We start from the raw sequence: 9734 nt of genomic DNA, 5'->3' as shown, positions 1-9734 counted from the left end.
AACGTCGCCGTCCACTTCTCATCACACGTCACAATCCGCTCGAGAAATGGGTCGTTTTTTATTGCGCAGAAGGGACGTAGAAGACACCTAAGACACTTTTTTTTATTATCGTCCAATTCATGCGGAACCCATTTAGCTAACTTTCTTTTACTTCCCTATTTGCTTTAAATGGCGAACGACTGCTCAGTGGTCGACTCGAGATCAACAGCAACTTCCTGCGTGGGTTTGCGAGGATCAGCTTCAATTAAGGCTTTCAAATGTTCGTTATCAACCGCAGTCGGCCGGTCGCGATCGACTTTATCTTCGAGGCTCTCGTCACCATTGCAAAATTTCTTGAACAAGCGTTGTGCTACACGTTCGTTAGTGGTTCCTGGGCCAAACGCATCGTTGATATCACGAGCTGTCTCAGAAGCTTTTCGGTCTAGTTTGAGCTGGAACAAGAAAATCGCAGGGATTTGAATTTTGTCCATGTTGTCAAAAAGCCTGCAAAAAAAAAAAAAAAAAAAATGAATCAAGAGATTGAGAACGGTAACGAATAACACGATTTCATAGAGCGAAAAGCGCGCTTCAAAATGAGATATAACATTCCAATGATTTAATTCAGAAATAATATAAAAAAAATAACATATGTGAGAAAACGATATTGTTCTTGCACCATATATATATATATCTATACATCTATAAAAGTGAACGAGTCTGTGTATCTGTGTGTCTCTGTATCTGTGTTTCTGTGTGTCAATGTACATTTCCCTACGCAATAACTCTGTCAATTTTTAGTCTACAGACTCGAAATTTGATATACAGGGTACTGAGATTTGGGAAAATTGATGTGATCGGTTTTTGGCCAGAAATTTGGCGATTAAGGGGTCAAACTTCAACGATGTGACCTTTGAGAACTCTATCAAACTCCTCCGACAATTTTGGGTCTACGCACTTTAAATTTTAGATATAGATTCCTTGGACATGGATCTAACTTAATAACTTTATTTAAGCCCAAAACAATAAATTTTAAGGGGTCATAATAGGGGTCAAAGTTAAAAAAAAAATTGACCTCTGTGGCCTCTTCCAAATTGCTCCGACAATTTCTGGTCTAAATATTTGAAATTTTACATAAAGGGTATTTAGAGATAGGGAAAGCTTTTTCATGTTTGGGTCGAAAATTTTTAGTTACCAATATATAAATGTATGTATGTATGTCTGTTTGCATGTCTGGCTTAAACTTTCAATAGAGGCGACGGATTTTACCAAGATCAGTATCGTTTTAAAGTTCTATCTTTCATACGACAAATATCGATAAATTTGCTAAAAACATTAATGTTTTCCCCTTCAACTAGGCACTTTTCTACTGGGGGGGGGGGGTTCACTTTTTCGCCGATATTTTTTAAAGTTATCCTCTCCTTTAGAGTGTCTAGCCTTAATTTTAAAAAATGTCGCTTCCGGTTTGGCGGTGGTCGTAACAGCATAAACGTTAGGGGTTTACTCCGTTCTTTTCCTCCTTTGCGGTACGGGTTCGAGCCTGCCTTCCTACTACCACTTTTTTTTGTGCTCAACATACACACCCAAACACCCGGGCAACGCAGGGCTGAAATGCTAGTATATACATATATATATATATATATATATATATATATATATATATATATATATATATATATCGAAAGTGAAGACAGTAAGATATTTAATAGTCGAGTGGAAAGAACGCCAACTTGTAAAGCTAAGGTCGACTTTATTTACTTAATTCTAGTTCCGTGACCAGCAGTAATTATCACTTTCTGCATTAATGATTGCGTAAGCATTAAACAGTCGTATCTGTACGTATAATAATAATAATAATAATAATAATAATAATATATATTTTAAAATATTATGCATAAATATATGTATATATATAATCATCCACAGAAAGGCTATTTCGCTGTATCACAGCTTTTCAGCGCGGCTAGACTAGCACACTTCCCGAACCAATGATCGCACCTACAACGATCCAGTTGATAGTCGGCAGTTTTATTATAATACCCATAAGTACTGATGCCCGCAAATACCAGTTCTAGAACAACACTTTTGCACGACTTTTGTGTCCCTTAAACCACGTATTTAGCCTTTGCATAAAATTAAATTAAATTATATATTGTCGATGTTTTCCATAATTGCGCTGAGAAGCTGTGCTCATTAGTTTAGGAATAAATCCTGTACATAAGAATATATAATCATATACATATAACTATATATATATATACATATATATATATATATATAACTATATGTATATATATATATATACATGTATATATATACATATACATATATACATATATATACATGTATATATATACATGTATATATATACATATATATATACATATACATATATACATATATATATACATATATACATATATATATATATATATATATATATATATATACACCCGCACACAATGCCTACTAGACACTATCCTCGAGTGTCTAAGGCCTCTCTTTACAGGGGTTTGTCAGAACAATCTGGCATGAGGATACTTTTCCATAGAAGTAAACCCTGACCAAATATTCAAAATCACATAGTATTCGCAGCCCAAATAAAATCTCCTCACTACGGCTACCCCACAGCTTTTCCGAGGAATGGTGCACCTTCTCCAAGTGATATTACCTCAAGTAATAGCAGGAAGCTGGATACTCCACCAGACTAGATAAATTCTTGTCTTAGAATCCAGTAAGACCAAGAGACCAACATGAAATATATACTACAACATATAAAAATGGTTAATTGGGGAGAGGAAAATTATGTTCTCAATTTCTTTACTAACTCAGTGCCTGAGAGATAAAGAACTTTAACGGAACATTCGAATATCTATGTATCTCATATAGAGTTCAAGTGTTAGCCCCAGGTCGTGGGCCCCTTCATTTCTGAGACCTTCGACTTAAGTAAAATAAAACAAAGAAAGACACACATATATATATATTAGTGATAAAAGGATTAAAATATTTTTACAGATTCCGATACAGTTACTGATTCCGTACTAAATTTCCAACTCCAATACAATTACCGATACTTTAAAAATCTCTAAATATTTAACTATAAAATGGTTGTTTTGTCTTGATTACGTAAAAACAACACTTAAAGGTGCAGTTATTTTCGCAAAGTGAAAATCAATAAATATTTAGTATTTCATTATTACTACCAGCAGTGGAAGATGTTTACTTAAACTAAAATCGAATAAAATAAGATAACTAAAGGAATCGTTTTTGGCATCGAAAATAGGCACACATTTTTTCCGACTCTGATACCGATTCCGATACCCCAGAAAGTTCCGACGATTCCGATTCCCGATTAATCACCTCAACTCGAATATATATATATATATATATATATATATATATATATATATATATATATATATTAGTTGTGATTCCAAGTCTTATCATTTTAGATTTGTTTGACATATGATGGTTTAAACAAATAATAGAAGATTGACACAGAGGTCAAAGGGTCAGCGTGAAATGATCTTTCTTTGTGTTTTCGGGGTCATTGAAATACTGATGAAAAAGCCTTTGACTTGACCTTTGTTTGCGCTTTTTTTAGTTGCCCTCTTCTGCGAAGGATTATATGTGTATATGTGTGTGTATATATATATAGGTGTGTGTGTGTTCGTGTATATATATACATATATATGTGATTAATATATATATATTTATTTATATATATATATTATTAATATATATATATATATATATATATATATATATATATATATATATATATATATATATATATATATATATAATTAATATAATACGATTCCTCTTCAAAATCTAAACAAAATGGTGGTTTCCGTAGCAAATTTTTAGTTTTTTTTTTTCGGGGTTGCTTTCAGGGTCAGTCGGTATTATGGACACCACATATTTGACGGGTTAGTGACAGCTAGAAATTAAGTCTAAAGTATCAGGGTTTCCGAATACGGTGAAAGAAGGGTCATTTGCAATTATCCGCAGTAAGGGCGAAAAAACAAAAAATATAGAAATATATTAGCCGGACCCCGGTGAAATTACACTTCGCTTTGTTTTACTATATTGTCGCCACTTATTAAGGCCCTCAGGCCACTCAAGGATAAATGTTAATGAGTCGGGTGAGGGAACATCGAGAGTATTAATAATAGTGGAACTTGCGAAGGGTTTTATTATAAAAGAGGTCGGTTTAACAAGAACTTGTTTACATTAGACTTGAACACGACAATGGGGAACAGCCCCCAGGATATTGTGCTACACACACGAGCAGATAAAGGGTTAATCAGTATCAGCTGATGATCGGTTATGGTGGAAATTGGGTGGAAATGAATAACATAAGGGGACGGTCCAACAAGAATTGTTTACGCCGGACTTGAAAGCGACCATGTTATAGTCAGCTAGGACGCAACTCCGCAGTATTGTGTTCCACAGACGAGCAATTCTATAAATAAATAAATAAATAAAAACTTTTTGGAATTTTTGTTTAGTTTTATGTACAGATAGAGATTAAGGGAAATGTTTATAGTGGTTGTAGGAAGACGAGTGTTTGCTTTTTTTATTGACCTGCATAAACAAAAGTTCGCATGGATCAACGTAGTGTGACATTATTTACGGCTTACTTGTGTTATTGCTATTGTTTTTACTGATTCTTTTTTTTATTTTTGGAATATGATATTTAAGAGAGAGAGAGAGAGAGAGAGAGAGCTGGTCAAGGTTGCCAACATCCATGAGTGCAAGTGCTTCTATGGAAGTTAATCATTTCATCGTCATCAGTTCCCATTCATTGGTTTAATCTTAATCCTAATATTACATATATTGTAATAATACATGTATTTCAAGGAATAATATTTTTTTTACAAAGGAGTCACCATTTATCAAGGCTCGGAGGCCACACGAGGATAAGGGTTAGTGAGTGTAGATTAGTCAGTGGGAAAATGTTATGGTGATCGTTAGTAGTGGGAATTGGGTAAATTGGATTACTTAAGAGGATGGTCCATCAAGAATTTGTTCACGTTGGACTTGAAGACAACCATATTGTAGTCAGATGGAAAGCAGGAAAACGGAACAGAGTTCCACTAGCGTACAGTTCTAAGAAAGAAGCTTTGTTCTTGGAATCTGCGTTTAGATTTAGGCACAGATAAAGAGTGGGGGAAATTATTAATAACGATTTCAGATAGACGAGTGTTTTTCGGGAAAATCAGAACGGGGGGATCATAGATTGGAGCTCAGACGAACACTTGCCATGAAAATAATGATAAAGCAGATGAATATAACATATAAACATAAAAAAAAACAAAAATAAAGAATAACAAATAAATTTAAAAAAAAAAAAAATCGCTTGCTTTTATCTTCCCTAATAGCGATAAACTCACAACATCTCTTCTGTGAGAAAGAGGTTGCAGGGAAGAGAAATCCCCTACGAGGATACGAAGTCTATTTTGAACTCTATCAAGGCAGGATGAGTACTTTCTGGCAGCTTCTGCCCAGATGTGGTAACATTACTCCACCCTTGGACGTACCTGGCTCTTATAGAGATAGAAAATTGTATCAGCAGTGAGATATCTACTGGATCGATAGAAGAATCCCACCATTTTTCCAGCGGCCTTGGCAACGGATGTAATGTATGTGTTCCCTTTAAGATCAGGAGTAAAGGTCAAGCCCAGAAGCTTGTCAAAACACGAGGCCTCCCCAAGACGAAAGCCATTCATTTCAATTGATGCCAGATGGGGATCAGAGTGTTAATGATGTAAAGATTAGAACTTTGTTTTAAATGCATTAAACGTAACCAGCCACCTCTTCCTCCACTGTACCACGCGTTCGAGATCAGAGGAGAGAGAATCAGAGAGAACTTTGTCATTTACGGCCTTTGATTTGTTGACATAAATGATGGTGTCATTAGCATAGATGTCAACGAATGATTTAAGTTTGTGTTTTAGGAGATCATTGATGTAGATCAGGAAGAGAGTTGGGCCCAGAATGGACCCCTGAGGGACTCCAGCATTAATAATGTAAGCTTCTGATTTCTGCCCATCAACCACTACTCTTATGAACCTATCAGAGAGAAATGATTTCATAATTCAGAAGACATTACGGTATAGCTGGAGATCTTGTGAAGTAAACCTTTATGCCATACTCTATCAACGGCCTTTTATATGTCAAGAGGAATTGCCCTAGAAAGATTGACCCCGTCGAGAGATTCGCTAATCCTATGAGATATAACTGTAAGCATATCTGCTGTAGATCTAGCAGAACGGAAACCATATTGCGTGTCACTTAGCAGGATTTTTGCTATGGTTGATTACTTCTCTCTTTAACACAGATCCCAGCAACTTACTCATGACGCACAGGAGACGTATTCGCCTGTACTGAGGGGGAGATGAGCGATCACCTGAAGTCTTAAATACAGGGCATACTGATGAGATTTTCCAGGGTGATGGGAAGCAATTCTCCTTAAGACAACGTTTAAACGGTTTTGTAAGTATGGGCGCTAGTTCTGATTGAAGTCTTTTGATTACTATAATTGGAATACCGTCGGGCCGTTTTTACTGGAATTAAGGTTTTGGTTAGCTTGGCAACATCACGTACAGATATTTGTATATCACATATTATATTAGATTGAGGTGTTGCAAAAGAACAACATTTGGGATATAAAAAATTCGGCAGAGGCAATCATTGTCAAAACCTTTCGATTTTCTGCTGATCGACCATCTTCTAGTCTTGAACAATATTTGTGTGAGAAAGATCACCACTTGTAGTTCTGTTGTCAAAAGCTGGCTATCCGTGGAATCAAGAACTCACCAAAGTTCTCCTTAAGTGTAGTTTTTATCCAGGTTCACCAGTTGTCCGTCGACACGTTGGTTTATATCTTGTTAGACGAAGAAGCCTCTTCATAGTTTAAACGGTGTCGAATGTGTGTAGGTCAGATGTATTGGATAGGTGGCCGTGAACTTGTCCGTTGTGATTGACACATGCTGACCGTCCGAACGGTAGTTGCTGGTCATTATCTCTGTGAGTGATACGTCTTTTTTCTTTTAAATAAAGATCTCTATCTCAACCCTCTACCGAGATCTTTGCAGCATCTCAAGAGTTTCAATTTAGTTTGCTTTTACGGCATATCAACTTGACCACGCACGCAGTATTATTACCACATCTGGACTGGTGCATCTGCTACTAGTCTCTCCCTATTGGACAAGCCCCCCCCCCTTAAGAGCCTCAAATCGAATAGGTCTCACACTGTCGGCCAAGATCAAACGTCTGTCCTATCGCCGCAATGTTCCATTCGTGCACCTGCTTTACAAGCACTTCAATAGAACATTGATGAATTCATAGCACTTGTGCCGCCTCTACTACATACAATATAAGATAATTAAAGGAGAATCGGTGTCTGGAATTGTATTGTAGTCGGGAATTTAGAGCAGAATTGGTAATTGTATCGGAATCGGGAAAATTATTGGAACCGTCCCATATCACCAATTATATATACTAGCTAGACGTCTGGTGCTGTCCGGTCGCACAATACGCTTAAACATGATATTTTAATTTATACAGACTTAAAAAAAACCAAAAAAAAACAACATCCATTGCCAAACCGGAAGTAGCGAAAGTTTAAGTTAAAGCTAGTATATCGAAAAGAGGGGGTGACTTTCGAAAATATCGGCAAAAAAGCGACCCCTCTCTGTAGAAAAGTGCCCAGTTGAAGGTAAAGGAATTAATGTTTTTAGCCAATTTTTCGATATTTGTCGTCCGAATACCCAAGCTTCAAAACAATACCGATCTCGTGAAAATCCGTCGCCTTCGTCGAAAGTTTTAAGCATACATACATACATACATACATACATACATACATACATACATTTAAACAAACAGGTGAAAATTATATTATAGAAGAAGATGAAAACAAGCAATTCGATCTCTAAATGTAAGTGGGAGAAAATAAAATGGATGTGGCTTGGGAGTGGATGGTATTTTTATTAAAGAGGAAACACTTGGGGAGGCTAAAGTTTAAACCACAGCCCTAAGACTGAAAAGTTGGAAAGACCTAATAAAATCATTTTTTTAGCCATTTGAAGTAAGGAGACGAATTATACAACTGATGATGCTTTTAAGAGCACCGCTGAAACGGTTTCTTTCCGGGGTCCTTCACATCTGGCATGGTCCCACCATTCGGATAGTTGTTCTAGAGGCAAATAGTATCAGCGCCTGTAAACAATAGATACCCTTTCTTTTTGGTCATAAATCTTTTTTTTTTTTTTCGCAGAAAGACATTTTTCTTGGTATCTTCTCTTCTTACACGTGGAAATAATCGTGTGTCGGCATTTTTTCTTTTACGCCACCAAGATCAAACGGACACTATTTTAACACGATACCCGTCAGCAATTTATTTGCCTTTGTTCTACGTGCATATTAGTTTCCTCGGCCTATATAATAGCTAATGTCTTCTTTCATCGGGCCGCTTGCCTTTGGAATTTCCCCCCTGTTCCCAGTTCCTTTGATTCTAACAACAAGCAGTAATTTAAACGTAATGTGAGCAAACAACTTACTGCTCGACAGCCATTATTATTTAATGCCCAAACCAACGAAGACATTGTTGCAACAGGACGGATGGCAAAGATATTCGATCAGCGTTTCTCAACCGGGGGGCTTGTGGCCCCCTAATGGGGCGCCGAGCATTCGATGAGTAACAGCGTTACCTACTGTTTGGGATCCCACGTGCCACTCTACCAAACAGTTCTGCACTGTCTACCAAGCTCTAGCCCCTGTCCCATCGCTGCAATCTTGCATTTCTGTGCTTGTTTTACAAGTACTTTCATGGAATGTGCTCCGGCGAACTTACTGCTCTTGTACACCCGCAACGTAAATGGTCCTGACCTACTAGACCAGCACCAAATCCAACCGCTTCACATTAGAGACCAATAGATGCCCCTAAGCCTTAAACGCTAATAGTTTCTTTTATCGGTCTGCTTACCTTTGGAACTCACCTTCCTGTTCCTATTTCCTCGACTGGACCAATATATAGAACTTTTATCTTAGTGTGAACAAACATCTTGTTTCACAACTCCTCAATTAGAACGCCTCCCCCCCAATATAAACCTAGGATCTGCTTTGTTTGGCCTAATATGATAAAAGTAATAAATAGGGCTAGGACAACAGCATATTCCTTTCATTGTTTTGATTTTCAAGTGTGTATCCGTTGATATCTTATATGCTTTTATATATAGAGTGTGATGTGGTTCTAGGTTGATTAACTGTGTCTAACTGTATCGGATATATACTCGAGAGTCAAAACAATGAAAAGAATATTCTGTTTTCATAACCCTAGAAATAAATGAATAAATAAAAAATAAAGATACGTTGTAATATTTTACGTTCATGCAACGTCATCAACTTTAAAACACACGCATTAAAAACATAAAGAACATTGGTGATTATTCTGATATCGCGAAGATAACCCCCCCCCAAAAAAAAACTCCGACTTTAATAACCATTTTAAAATGAATTGTTCTAAATTCAAATTATATCGTCCTGTTTACTAAAGCAATACCTATACTCCTATAAACAATACTTATTATCCTATAAACAATACTTATACTACTATAAGTAAACACATTTCAAAAGGTTTCTGAATTTTTTAGATAAGCATTGATAATAATTGTTTGAATTATTCGAACAACTCTTCTCATCTTGAGTGTAATAGTCACAACCTTTAAGCTGATGTAACCTCCGACCTTCTA

Source organism: Euprymna scolopes, chromosome 36, assembly GCF_053919585.1.
Source record: "Euprymna scolopes isolate OS-2025 chromosome 36, ASM5391958v1, whole genome shotgun sequence".
In the NCBI taxonomy this organism is placed as follows: domain Eukaryota; kingdom Metazoa; phylum Mollusca; class Cephalopoda; order Sepiida; family Sepiolidae; genus Euprymna; species Euprymna scolopes.
The sequence above is the reverse complement of the archived record's forward strand: the minus strand, read 5'-3'. Positions refer to the sequence as shown.